Below are 15,442 nucleotides of genomic sequence, written 5' to 3'. Positions count from 1 at the left end.
GGGAAACGACATTTTTAAACTTAAGCTTAAGCTTAGGCTGTGATTGCTTCTTAGTTGGTTAGTGCAATCGCTTTTGACCTTTTGGAAAAATAGTCTGTAGCAACTATCAAATAGTTCACGGACTCTAGCTATAGTCCTATTGATACTTAAATGGCCACAGGAGCGGGTATCGTGAAGTTCTGCAAGCACGTTCTTTACACTTGTCTTTGGGAGAACAATTTAAGGAACTGTTCTTGTTCCATCTGTGACCTAGCTCCGTTGTCCAGTCATTCACGGATTATATTAGATCGCTCGCAGAATCGGCAGTTCCTTTCTTTGAATAGTCTTCTCTAAAGACCTTCGGTATTCCAATGACTTCTTCCCGCTTGGTGGCGAATGTCAAAATTATGCGTCTGTAGTTTCTTCATGCTGACGATACGATTCTCCTAACGGGAACGCTAGTAGAACTACAACATCTCGTTCAAAGACTCAATATATACTGTAACAGTTACGGCTTGAAAATTAATTTGAAAAAAACTAAATTTATGGTAATCACGAAATCAAAGAACATCAGAGCTAATCTTGTAATAGACAATACAACGATTGAGCGTGTGTCCTGTTATAAATATCTAGGTGCTTGGATCACAGACGATACTGATCAAACAAAAGAGATTAGATGTAGAATAGAAATCGCTAGATCAGTCTTTAATAGAATGCGCAAACTCTTTTGCAATCGTGATATCAATATAAAGTTACGAATACGAATGCTGCGGTGTTATGTCTTTTCTACCCTGTTGTATGGAGTAGAGGCTTGGACACTAAAACAGTTGACCACAAAAAACATCGAAGCTTTGGAGATGTGGTGCTATAGGCGCATTCTCAGAATATCATGGATGGACCGCGTCACTAACACGCAAGTACTCCAAACTTTAGACAAAAGATGCGAAATTCTAAATGAGATAAAAACTAGAAAGATGGAATACTTGGGGCGCATTGTGAGAGGTGAAAAGTACGAACTTTTAAGAAATATCATGCAGGGCAAAAATAAGGGCAAAAGAAGTGTGGGAAGAAGAAAAATGTCGTGGCTTCGTAATCTACGTGAGTGGTTCGGGTGTAGTTCGATTGAACTTTTTAGGCGCGCTGCTAACAAAGTCGCAGTGGCCATGATGATTTCCAATCTCCGTTAGGAGTGGCACAAGAAGAAGAAGAAGTTTCTTCAGCTATCAAGCTACCTGGCCTTCAGGTGTTTTGAAATTGAGGAGTCAAGTGACAGCTTTCTCTCAGTCAAGTTATGAAGAGGTTTGGCAATCTTCCCAAATCTTTCATGAATCGACGGTAGTAACTGCAAAGGCCAAGAAAGCTTGGGACATGTTTGTTTTTTGGTGTGAGCCATTCTTGTACCTACTTGAATTAATGGAAAAGAAAAGAATTTTTAAAATGTGTAAAATATTTAGTTCCTAGCTGAGCGCTTTCGGCTTACAAAGCCATTCTAAGAGCTATGGTCAAATTTATAAAGTACCACTACTAAAGGGGGTGAAAAATACAAATTCTTTTCTTTAAAAGTTGAAAAACTTAGAAAGCTTGAAAAGGCCTGAGAGCTTTAATTTCAAAATAGGCATTGTCAAAAATCTTTTTAATCCAATTTTTTTAATCCAATGGTAGTATTGATACTCTTTCCTAAGTTTCTATTTATATCCCCCACGTGGCTTTTAAACTATTTATTCGGTCAAATTGTAATTTCAAAGAAAGTAAACAAGGCACATTAATAATTTATCGATTTAAAGTGTCACCATATAAGTGATAAAAATTTAAATGGAAATGTAAACAAATACAAAGTCACTAGGTCAGTGCGGACTTTAATGTATTCGATGTAAATAAATGAATATTTTGGATTTTCATAAGCAGGCATTACTTCCATTCAATATTAAAACCACAATGAAAAAGGTTTTACTTAAGTTTGTAATCGTATGTTTTAAAAAGTCTTAAACTGCATAAGATAAGTACCGATCGAAATCCTTTTTAGTAACTTATTCTTTTAAAATGCAAAAACGAGTATTATCATTAAATATAATAGATATAATAAAATGATAACTCTAAAAATGTATAGCAAACCCATCAACAAAATGGAGCAGGCTCTGGTTACCAATACTAAAACAAGAAGTCAGCAACAAGAATATACCAGCATAAATCCTTTAATAGAACGTTAGAGACATATTACATAAACACATAATGACACCAAAACCTCTCAACTGAAAATCTAGGTTTCTGGATGTTAAAAACTCTCAACTACCTTAAATAATTTATGTAAACTAAAATTCAGTAATTTTAGCTCAAATCGCATGCAACAGTTTTGACTTAATAAAACAAACAAAAAACAGATATTCATCATCAATTTACTGCTATAAACAGTTTTTTGTTCATACTGTAAAATTTTAAGATTTTCAGTTGAGAGCTTTTGGAGTTAATACATAAACACATAACACAGAAACACAAAAATCAAAATTTGACATCACTCTTAGAATTTTCAACTTAAAGCATGACCACAAAATCGAGACCAAGTATGATATCTGTCAAATTGGTTAAAACAAAACGCCAATTAATAAACATCATCATCATCATCATCTTTGACTCGACAATCCTCTGAGGATTCTGGTCTGCTCTAAGATTCGTCGCCATTCTGTTCGGTTTCTGGCGACGTGTTGTCATCTTTTACGACGATATTACTTAGGATATTTCCTTCTATATCCTTACAGCTTCCAATTCTTGGTCTAAACTCTTTACTTATTTTGTTTAGATTTTTGTAAAACTTTCGAGTTTCGTTTTCATTTCTTATCCATTCTATGCTTTCTAACGCTTTTCTTACAATTGCCTTTTTATCTTGTAAGTATAACTGAAATATTTAATGAAATATACAAGGCAGAAAAAATACCAGTAGAGTGGCTCAAATCGAAGTTCGTACTATTGTCCAAAAACCAGGAGCAAAAGTTTAAGAAGACTATAGGACCATAAGCCTAATGAGCCGTCTGCTGAAGCTGTTTTTAAAAGTCATCCACAAAAGAATATACCGAAAATACGAGGAAAAAATTGCGCCCAATCAGTTTGGACTTGTGTTTGTGAACGCCGTTGGTACGAGGGAAGCTTTATTTAGCGTGCAGGTATTCTTTCAGAAATGTAGACATGTCAGCTGTAATGTTTTTGTATGCCTGATTGACTACAAGAAGGCTTTCGATAGAGTCAGGCATGAACAAATGATGGAAGTGCTGAAGAGGACATGGATTAACGGAAGAGACCTATAAACAATAACTAACCTGTCTTGGAATCAATCAGCGGTGCTCCGAATAGATGAAGAAGATACAGATCAGGTCAAAATATTAAGGGGAGTGAGATAGGGGTGCATAATTTCACCACTGATATTTAATCTGTACTCGCAGCACGTTTTTGAAGAGGCTCTAAAAGATATTGATGCAGGCATCTCAATAAATGGAGTCAAGCTTGTAACGATATTATTTTGCCTACCTCAGGGTACGAACATAGGGGTAGAAATAGGGGACAAAAACTATGGGGCGAAGATAGGGCAAGCAAAATAAACGCTACTAGTGCGTACGACACTCAGTTGGTTGTTGGAGAGCTGGGGTCGTGGATAAGTGAAATAAATGGGTTGGATTGGGGTATCTACACAATAAATGAAATAAAGGGGTTCTTACACAAATCTCCTGGACACTTGGCAAATAGGGACAACAAGAAAAAGAACTTCTAGCTATTTGAAAGGAAAGGACGCCGCTTCGAAGAATCCTAAACTTGTCGGATTTAGGAAAAATATCCGTAAAATAAAAACACATAAAAGTGTTAGGAGATTATTCTAAAATAAAGCAAACAAAGTAGTTCAGAGAAATGGAATAAACATTTATTTCTGTCTCAAACAAACAGTTATCAAACATATAAGTGGCATAAAAAATATATTATATAAATAGTTGCCAAATACAGAATAAAAAAAATACTTACATGTGTCCGTTTACAAACTCCGTTTACAAATAGATTGGAGATACTACAAAACTTACAAATGTTATCGCACAGAAATTAACCTTTTTTTTAAACAAACAAAACAAATGAATATCGAAAAGAACAAAGCTAGCTGTCATATGTTAACATTATATTAAAAAAAAACAATTAAAATGACAGCTGTTAAACCATAAAATTTACAATTTATTATTTATTACAAATCCTTTAAATTTTAATGAAAGCAATTATTGTTTTAGCAAAAAAATGTCTGTCTTTACTTTAAAATTAAAATGTTAATTGTTACCTGATTTCACTGTTTAGCACTTAACTTTATAAAAAAACTTGTTAACATCTATGGGAGTGGAGCTGCAAAGGACATAACTCTCAACTTGAATAAAAATAAACCATTTCCATACGTAGGCAGGAACGATTGGAACAGAAACTTGATGGAGGAAATCAAGCTGTCGACGGGGACATTCTATATAAACATTTTCCAAATTTCATCAGTGCCGGTGTACTGCACAAATCTTATGGGTGATTACTCTGATCTAAACTGCCACATTGCATAGAGTATCATCACCTTAACCGGTCTTAAGATATTACACAAAAAAAAATTGAATCGACTCGCGATTCAAAATCTCTTCTGTCTGCTCTGCTTGGGGCTTAAATGTCGACTCCTCGATGCCTTACATTTTACAAATTTCAACGCAAAATAAATTTCCCTTTACGTCTCACAGCTAGTTTTTGCCTACAAACTTAAAGCAAACAATCTACCCTTTTTTGACCTCGTTCTTAGCAACGAAACGACAAAAAACTTCTTGAGTATTTACTTTTAAATTGGTTAACTGGAAATTTTTTACCTCACAATACATACAGAGAATAGGGGAATATTAATGTAAACAAAGACAAAAAAATATTCTCAGTTAATACGTCTAAGAAAAACCGTATACCTGACTTGCAATATTATATTAGGGGACTCGAAACAACTTTTAAATATTCCAGTTTATTGCGTTTTAACGACAAAAGACAAAAACAGCTGAATACCAAAACTTGATATTTAGAATCTCAACTTAAAATGCCATAATATATTGATCGTTTTAAAATTCATTTGCAAGCAGAAAAACGAAAATATTCCACCAAATTTAAAACGCTACAAGCTCACTAACCTGCGGTATGCAGATGATACAATAGTGTTTTCCAATACCACAGAAGGGCTGCAAAACTTAATGAACAAAATAACGGAAACAAGTAGAACATATGGACTGGATACAATATAATATATAACATTTATGAACATAACTGGAGCAAATCTGTATGTGAACCAAATGAGAATTGAACGTGTCTCACAGTACAACTACTTGGGAACTAAAATCAATGAGTCGTGAGACAATACCCAAGAGATTAAATGTCGCATAGGAAAGGCAAAAAGTACGTTCTTGTCTATAAGCTCTGTGTTCAAGAGCCATGACTTCACCCTAGAAACAAAAGTAAGGCTCCTTTAATGTTATGTGTACTCAGTGCTTCTATAAGGAGTAAAAACGTGGATATTGAAGGCGGGAACTCTATCAAAGCTTCAGGATTTTGAGCTATGGTTATACAGAAGGATTCTGAAGATGGACAGACAAAGTCACCAATGAAGAAGTACTACGGAGGATGAACCAACCGCGAATTTGGTCTACATCGTGAAGGGTCAGTAAGCTGCAGTACATGAGACATATAATGAGAAATCAAGGTAGATATGATCTACTTCAATGAAGTTTGCAAGGTAAAATTGAAAGAAAAAGAGCCCCAGGACGAAGAAGAATATCATGGCTTTCTAACCTGAGAGCATGGTATAGAAAGACCTCAACACAGCTATTCCGTATAGCAACCAACAAAGTCGTCATAGCCAGCATGATCGCCAACGTTTGGAACGGACAGGAACCCTAAGAAGAAGAATATTTTACGTAATCTTTTTTCTTCTCTTCTTATGGTCCGATATTCCTCCTTTGCTCTTCTTGTGCATCCAGCTTGATTTGTCTTTAGGTATGCTCTATTTTTCTTATCTGTTGTTTCTTGGCACTCCTCTTCCTTTGTTTAACTGGTTTAGTTTTATACAATATTTCCATTGCAATTTCAGATATTATGTTTTTACATTTTGTCCACAATTTTTCCACATTTTCGTCCGCCTCCAGGCTCTCCATTTCCTCATCCATTTGTCTCCTATACTCTCTCGCAACGGATTTAATACGCAGATTATAAACATTAATTCAAAATATTATTAATAAATATTATTAATTAAAATTAATTATTAATTATAATATATATATATATATATATATATATATATATATATATATATATATACATATATATATATATATATATATATATATATATATATATATATATATATAGATATATATATACATATATATATATATATATATATATATATATATATATATATATATAATACAGTATTAATAATTAAACGTATCGTTTCAAGAACAAGATATGATTGAAATATGGTAGTTCACATTTCTTTCCTAGATGGCGCCGTTAGTTGACTAGACTTACAGTGTGACCTGTAACTGTCATCATAGCCTTTTATATAGATAGATTTTAATCATTATCACTACAAAATGTATCATACCCTACTTCATATAACTTCCTGGTTTGTACGGTTTGTACAAGACTGGCTTCTAACAAAGTTTGTGTCTATGCCTTCTTATGTATCAAGTGATAGTAATGTTAGTACTGATAGTTATGACAAAAGTGATGATCTGGTATTGTGATGTAACGTAGTTATGTGTCTTTTTATTTATGAAAACCCTCCCATATTTGCTTATTAAAAAGAAATAGACAAGAACCAGAAAAAAGATGATACTCTGCGTTTGATTTGAAAAAAATTAATAATACCAGACATTAAAGACTGGTAGAAAAGATAGCAAGCGTATATTTAAATATCTTTTTTAAAATATTACAGAATTATATACTCTAAAAGAAACGCTACCGATTTGCTTAAACACAAAATTTACAACCAATATGTATTGCCGGTAATTACGTAGGTCCAAAACAGAGTATTTGGAATGTTCTTTTGAAAAAGTCATTTCCTATGCTCTTCTTCTTCTTCTACTTCTTGAAGATCTTTCGATCTGTTTACTTCTGAAACTGCCTCTGGTTAATTTCCTGGGAGGTAGATTCCCAACTATCCCTGTATCTTTTAGGTGGTCTTCCAGGAGGTCTTGAACCGGGCGGGTTGGTTTCTAGGGCAATTTTTGGGAGTCTATTCTCATCCATTCGTCTTACATGATTGTGCCACATCCTCTTACGCTGCCTTCCCCATCTTACAATATCTTGAATTTTGCACTGCTCTCTGACGTTTGTATTTCTCACTCTTTCTCTTCTTGTTTTGCCCACTATTGTTCTTAGGGTTTTCATTTCGGCAACCCTTAGCATCTGTGTCGTTTTGTTGGTATCTTCTAGCACTTCTATGCCATATGTCACAATCGGTCGTATGCAAGTCTTGTAGATTCTAATTTTACTATTAAACATCAAATAATATTAACAACATCATGTACAAGCTTTGGTAACATTATATATTTTAAAGGGTTTTTACCCTAATATTTTGGTGGCTCAGGCATGGTAACCTGTATTTTTAACCTGATGATGGAACTGTTGTTCCGAAAACGTTCGTGTTTTTAATGTAGCCCTTTTAAGGGTTTTTATAAAATATACCCATTTACAAAGATTAACCTCTTTTTGTGATACGTGGTATACAGCCAGCTGCAGGAATTATTTTCCTTGTGGATTTTCTAATTTTACTATCTGTGCTCATATACAGATTTGGTAAAAGGTAAGTTCTATAACACTACCGTGAGACCAATTATGATGGGTGGCACTGAATTTTGAGCAGTAAAAAAGAATTTTGGCGTGGAAATACCACATTACATTGTCGAAATAAAAGACTTTAATTAAATTTCCAACTTTCTAAGAAAAGCTATTCTCTGCATGCTATTCTCTTTGCTATTTTTATTGTTGACATATTTTGTTGCATTTATTGACATTAACGATGTTAATATACAACGAGTATATTACATCCTCGATCAATATTAATTTGGATTTCAAAATGAGAACAGGCTTTCTTGTATAACCTTGTTTTAAGCAATCCGTTATTATCCGAATTTGAAAACTGTTCGCGGTGCATAAAATCCTGAACATGTCCAGGACAATTTTACGTTGACTACTAATCCCGAACTTATTCAGAATAATTTCGGGGTTTACCCTGCGAATACAGCTATAATATTCGTCTGCAGCAACCTCGAAGGCATTCCTGTCCTCTTAAAATTAAACGTATTCCTGTCGATATTTCCCGAGTTGCAAATTTTTCATTTTCTATGTACTTTGGAAATACATTTTCCTTATAACTACAATGTTCATTTTACCACCATGAATTTTGTTTACAAACTTTCCTGACACTTTCCCGAATCGAATGCAAAAAGTTGCACAGCGATTCATCTCTACGAATTAGGTGCTATTAGGTGGAGTGGTTTTTAGTGCTTCATTACTTCGCCTACGTTGTATAAACTGTAGAAAATAACTATGAAACCAGAATAAATATTTAAAAATAATAAATAATAAAATACGGGTTTAAGAATGATATACGAAGGAATTAGAACTTTGTAGAGTTTCCCAATTCGTTTAACAGACAGGCAAAACCATTTGCTATCCTTGCTAATATTTAAAATCGTCATTTTCTGGTAAAATAACTAAGTAATCATAATAATTATAACGTTATCCTTGAACTATGAGGTTTTTAGTGCCATATGAATAGGCATGATTAGGAGAGTGTCAACAACCTCTCATTCATATATCGTTAAAAAATAACACATGTTTTTGTATTTTCTTTATGTTATTTTTATCAAATTGTATTTTTATAATTTAGTCTAGTATCTTCCCGTGAGAAAATTTCTATAGACAAGTTACGTAATATTTTAAACCGGAAATTGTCTACCCCTAGTTTAATTTGCAAATGTAAATGATTTATAAAAATTATTATTCGCTGATTAATTAGGCCTATCCAAGATTTTTACAATCAAAATCATAAAAATAAGTTTCTAGAAGTATCAGAAATCTATTTCCAACAATGCCTATTCTCTTAATTTCTTCTAAATGCTTAACCTGCAAATTCACTCTATTTTTCTTTTAAATATTTTGGTATACTAAAATAATTAAATATTTTGGTATACAGCGGAACTGACGCATTTAAAACTTATAAAGATGACCGCTGACCCGGCCAGTCAGCAATCTTACACTTTCGACCAAGAAACGCATAGGCGACCAATACTCCACAAGAAGGGATTAGAGAAAGAGATAGAGAGAGACAGAGAGAGAAAGAGAGAGGCGGAAATAGGAATAGAGAGAACGTGTTAAGTAACACTTATACAATAGAGTTTACAAACTAAAGTAGGTAGGTCAGGTCTCCAAAAATGTATACCTACCAAAACTGAAGAATTTTTAAATATTACTATTAAAATACGAGTTCATTTAAATACAAAATGTCACAAAACGTGATTTAGAAAATACGTATTAATATACCATTGTGATTTATTATGTTTCCTTCGTTATATCAATCGAAATAGACTATTATAACTTGACACATAATTCTGCATTTCTAATCTAAACCATTTGTATCACTCTGGGGTACATAAATGAAAATCTAAGTTAATAATAAATCTAGCCAAGTAAAACTCACAAACATTTACAACCCATTGCGGCACTACAATCGGATCTTATCTTGTCAGTTTGTTGTAAAATTATTAAGTTGAATTGATGCTTTTCTGGGAAATATCATAAAACCGAATCAGCCTTCCAAATGTCTGTCTAGCTTTCTAAATAATATCTGCCTAAATAAGTTGTAAACAGCGAAAGGTTCACAAAGTAAACAGATGTAAATCTTGAATGAAAATAAGACTTCATTCAAAATCAAGTGCTGTTATTTTTTATGGCAGGGAGGAAGTCGCGGTTTTTTTATAAGGGTAGTTTGAAAATTACCAAGAACTTGTTTATCATGCTGGGTGAATAGAGAAACAGTTTTGTAGCGTAGTATTTGCTCGTTTACAGAAACAAATTATGCATGTTTATTGATATTACATATATGCCAACAGTATATGTACAAACTATGAGGCATTCAATTTTTTTTTGTGGATTTGGTTTGGAATTTTTAGCCACGTAACTACATATAAAGATTAATATTCATTCATACAGGATTTTACAGAAAGGACATTTTTCACGCTGAAGGTTCATCAGAGCAACTTTATTATAACACACTAGACATAAACTATGGTTAGATAGGTGGATAACATATAAGTACATACACAAAGAAAATATCCATTCAAACGATCAATTTTTTATTCTCATCTTTAATTTAATTTTTTGTAGAAATAATACCTATCATAAACATTTTTGTGCTATCTTTAATTAATAGTAGATATAAGTTTAAGGGGGTATTTAAACCTGCTTACAGCATTTCTTTAAATCATCAAATTCTTCTTGCAAAATTGCTTTCTGTGGGGTATAATGTTCAATTTGTTGAATGGATCAAAAAGAGTTAAGGTTGCTGGTAATATTTCAGAGGGGTACACGTAAACTCATCACCAAATACCATAAATACCCTCGTACATAGTACAAACTCATCACCGCCATAAAAGTAGGGTTTTCAAAATAGACCCTAAGAGATTGGTAAACTGATCACTGGCCTACCTGCACCCCGGATCAGGTATAGACCATAAAATCCCAGCAAACGGCTAGTTTTTGGTAATTTCACAGAATAATCCAAATCCAGATGTCTTAAATGCAACTGCAATTTATTGGTTTTTATTTGGGAATTCCACAAAATTCTATTGATAGCTACCTAAAATCATGCGAAAAAAAAATTTCTCTTCATTTGCCCTTGCTTCTTCAACATTGATAGTGAACTGCTAATTGATTACGTCCTGAGCCAACGCGGACAAAAAATAATGGTTATCAATAATTTCAAATTTCAATTGCGAAAGACTCTAAAAAAATCGAATTGCCATTTGTGGACTTGTGCGACGAAAGAGTGTAAGGCTAAATGTCATACAACTGGTGAGTAGAAATTTTATACCGCTTTTGTTTAGTTGCTTTGCACTAGTTTTCGTGAATCATCCTGATCAAACAGAAAAAAATCAGCGTAATTAAGTTTTTTAAGTTAACTGTATAAGATGTTTCTTGTAGGCAAGGCATAATATTACCTTGTTGCTGTAGATTACCTGATATTAAATTTTGAGATTTCTAATTAAATTGTTAGTCACATTGTTATATATATATATATATATATATATATATATATATACAGGGTATCCAATTAAGTCGGCACCATATGTGAAACCTTTTTATTTTTAGTTTTATGAATTTTGTTATATAAAATAATTATGTTACATAAAAAGTTTTGAATGATCTAAAACCTAGAATACAATGATTAGATATTAAATTTTTTTAGTTGTATACGCGGTTTGTCAAAAAAATGAATTATGGATATTCTCAAGTCTTAATAAAATTCATGTTGTTTAACGAACCGCGTAAATGACTGAAGAATACTAATATGTGATTCTGATGATTGAAGTTCTAGATCATTCAGAACTAGAGAATGAATTTGTTTTCATAAAACTAAAAATAAAAAATTTTTCCATATGGTACCGACTTAATTGGACTTCTTATATATATATATATATATATATATATATATATATATATATATATATATATATATATATATATATATATATATATATATATATACTGAAAAAGCGATAAACGCTTTTTTGGGTGTGCAGCTGAAGATAGGACAAAGAAGTACTCTTTTTAGTCTATCAAGCTTTCGCAAATCTTTATTTGCATCATCAGGGTGCTACAATAAACAAAATTAGTACAAATTACAGAATAAAAATTATTTTGTATCTTATACTAATTGAGGTTAGTTGTCATGATGTTTATAAAATGAAATGAGCAACTACAAATAATGGCGAAAACTAACCAAAAAATGTAAAAAAATTGCTTTTAAAAGCACTCTAATTGTGGGATCTTTGTACAAGTCATTGAAAGATAAAGTACAGGAAACTGTACTTAAGCATTTTGATGCATTCTGTCACAAAAAATGCATTGCTGATTACTTCAAATTTAAAAATTTCCGCCAATGATGCCATAAAATGTAAAGCTTTGCACGTGTAAAAAATTAAGTCTTTCGACTTCAATGCACTAATAGCACATTCACGTTTTTAGCTTTTCCTATTTTTTAGACATTTTATATTTACTGCCTGTCCAAAATCGTCTATTATTTTCAAGATAGTCAAATAACACCAAAACAGTAAGACTTAGACCGAATGTATGCTTAAAAAATTATCTCGAGAATTCAATGAGAAATATAAAAATGCAATGAAAATCAAATAACGAAGTTGGGACTACTTCCGATATAAACAAAAATAGCACATGTTGACAAATATTTTCATTTTAAAGTTCACTATCGAAATCCTATGTAACTAAATTTTTAGTTCTCAAAACCATTTAGATTGGCAGATACGTCTAATAGGCCACACCGTGAGACGTATTAATATCTTAGTTAAATTTTAAAGCAACTTGCTTAAAATAATTTCTGAATTTATTAAATTATCACATAAACGGGAAGTATAACAGGTAAGAGGCAATCTTTCGCATTAGATACCAGGCAAAAATCCCGGTGATGAGTTTACCTATCTGCGGTGATGAGTTTACCAATCTCCAAAGGATGCCGGTGATCAGTTTACTATATCTCCGAGGGTCTAATAATTTTATGGGGGGCTATATAGTGATGAGTTCGTACACGTCCTTTCAGAGTCAATAATGGTCACTTCAGCTGTTCCGCAGGGAGGACAAACATCACCGATTTTTTTCAGCATATTTGTTAATGATATTGTTATTTTTTATACAGTCAGTATTTAATGTTTTGCTGATGACTTAAAGTTATGGAGGGTTATAGAAGATTTTAGAGATCAGTTGTCTTTACACGCTGATCTTGATCGTTTATACAATTGGAGTAGTTGAAATGGTCTTTATTTAAATGGTAATAAGTGTTGTTATATCAGTTTTACCTGAAAAATAAAGAGGATTGTTACAATATATTTCATTGATGAGCAACCTCTTAAGTTTACCTCTTCCATTAAAGACTTAGGAGTTTCTTTAAATGAGAGGCTTTTCTTGGTGAAGCATATTAACATAATATCCATAAAGGCTTCTAAATTACTTGGTTTTGTCCCAAGAAATTTTGAGTATGTTTCCATAAATGCAACTATTCTCCATTCACAAATTGTTGAGAGCACGAAATGTGCCTCAAAGTCATAAAAAGGTCGTAAAATTTGTATCATCATAGGCGTTCCTGAGGTGTTTATTCATTAAATAATAATATGTTTTAATAATGTTATATATATATAATATTAATAATGTTTTAATACTAATATGTTTAGCAAAAAACAATTAAAACTTTCACGGCTAATGGTTATTATATTATATTAATAAAAATAAGAATTTAACCATTAACAATTTTGTAAATAAGAATACCTTATCTCTTTGGATATTTCAATACTAATCTTCGCGTTTAATCACTTTACTAGAAAACCTGGAATTCATATCCGAAGGTACTATTCGTTGCAAGATAATCAGGATGGAATTCCCCAGATTTTTAATAATATAATGGGTATAAAGATGCCGGCTGTGGCCACGTGCCTTGTCTGTTCAGTTTATATTCGAAATTTAACTTGAAAGGGTGAAGTTATTACGAACGAAAATAATTTTTTTGTTTAGTACGTTTTTGATCGCATGTAATTTACAACTTGTCGGTGTTTCCGCGTCTACGGCAGTAATTAGCGTCTCGAATATTTCTTTTGCGAATTATATGCAGTGCGTGAGTGATTTTTTATTCCATATACCTACGAACATATACGTACCTTTCACTCGTGCTTGTTTTGTTGGATTGTTTGTGATGGCTTCATCATCAACATCATCAAGTTTTACACCGGTACTGTTGCGTACAGTCAGTAAGTCTGTCTATTCACCAAGAGAGAAGACTATTGTCCTGAATGTTCACGATGCTCTGGTTTCTCAGAATCCCACAAACATTGTTCGCAACATAGTCGAAAGTTGTGCCAACATGACTGGCGTAGGGGAGTCAACTATATAAATGTTCCTATCAGAAAGAAAAAAACACGGTATAGCTAACCCAAACACAAACGAACACTTAAAGAAAGGGAAAAAGCCTATTGAAATTGATGAATTTGCCAAAAATGGTATCCGAAGGAAAATTCATGGATTTTTTTTTCAAAAACGAAGATATTATGTTAGAGAAGAAATTATCTAAGATCCATACGAAAATTCCGGGCTGAAGGAAGGCCAATCTTCTACCAGGATGAAACATGGGTAAACTCAGGTCATACCCAAAAAAAAAATTTGGTGAGATGAAAATATATTAAGCTCCAGGCAAGCCTTTAGGAAGGTTGGTCTACTGGTATCTCCCCACCTTCTGGTAAAGGCAGTAGATTAATAATTTCTCACATTGGCAGTGAAAAAGGATTTATTAAGCATGGTTTGTTGCAATTTCAGTCCAGAAGCACAAAAGACTATCACGAGGAGATGACAGCTGATGTTTTCGAAGAGTATTTTGAGCAGTTGATTGAACACATACCACCAAATTCAATTATAGTATTAGATAATGCACCTTATCATTCACGACTAGTAGAAAGACTTCCAACGACTGCGTGGAAGAAACAGGATATTCTTGACTGGCTGCGGAATAAGTATCTGCCTTACGAAGATGGAATGGTAAAAGCAGAACTTTTAAAAATTGCCCGGCATCACAAATCTAAGTTCAAGAAATACGTAGTTGACAAAATGGCGGAAAGGCGAAACATCACAGTCCTTAGACTTCCACCCTACCACTGCGAAATAAATCCAATTGAACTCATTTGGGCACAAATGAAAAATTATGTGGCTAGAAAAAATACGTGATATAAAATACAAGCTGTACGTGAATTGTTATACGAGTCTTTACAACATATTACAGAACAAAACTGGAAAAATGCAGTAAGACATGTAATAGAAGAAGATCAAAAAATGTGGGATCTTGATAACATAATTGATGCGACCGTAGAGACACAACCGCTTTCAAGACGACTCGGATTCCAAAGTTGATCCTATTTATTTCGAATTTGAATAGTTTTCTAATCGTAATTATATAAGGTAAGTAATAGTAGTTGTAATCGTAAGGTATTAAAGGGGAAAGGCGCAAAATGTCGCCTGTCAAAATGTTCAATGTGTTTTAAATGTATCCGTTTTTTTTCAAATCCTGAGAAAACTAAAAAGCATTTTTGAAAAATTTAAAAGAAGAATGAAATATTTATTAGAATAAATAAAAAGTTTCTTTTGCATGCAATAT

The sequence above is a fragment of the Diabrotica undecimpunctata genome, chromosome 1 (assembly GCF_040954645.1).
Source record: "Diabrotica undecimpunctata isolate CICGRU chromosome 1, icDiaUnde3, whole genome shotgun sequence".
In the NCBI taxonomy this organism is placed as follows: Eukaryota; Metazoa; Arthropoda; class Insecta; order Coleoptera; family Chrysomelidae; genus Diabrotica; species Diabrotica undecimpunctata.
The sequence above is the reverse complement of the archived record's forward strand: the minus strand, read 5'-3'. Positions refer to the sequence as shown.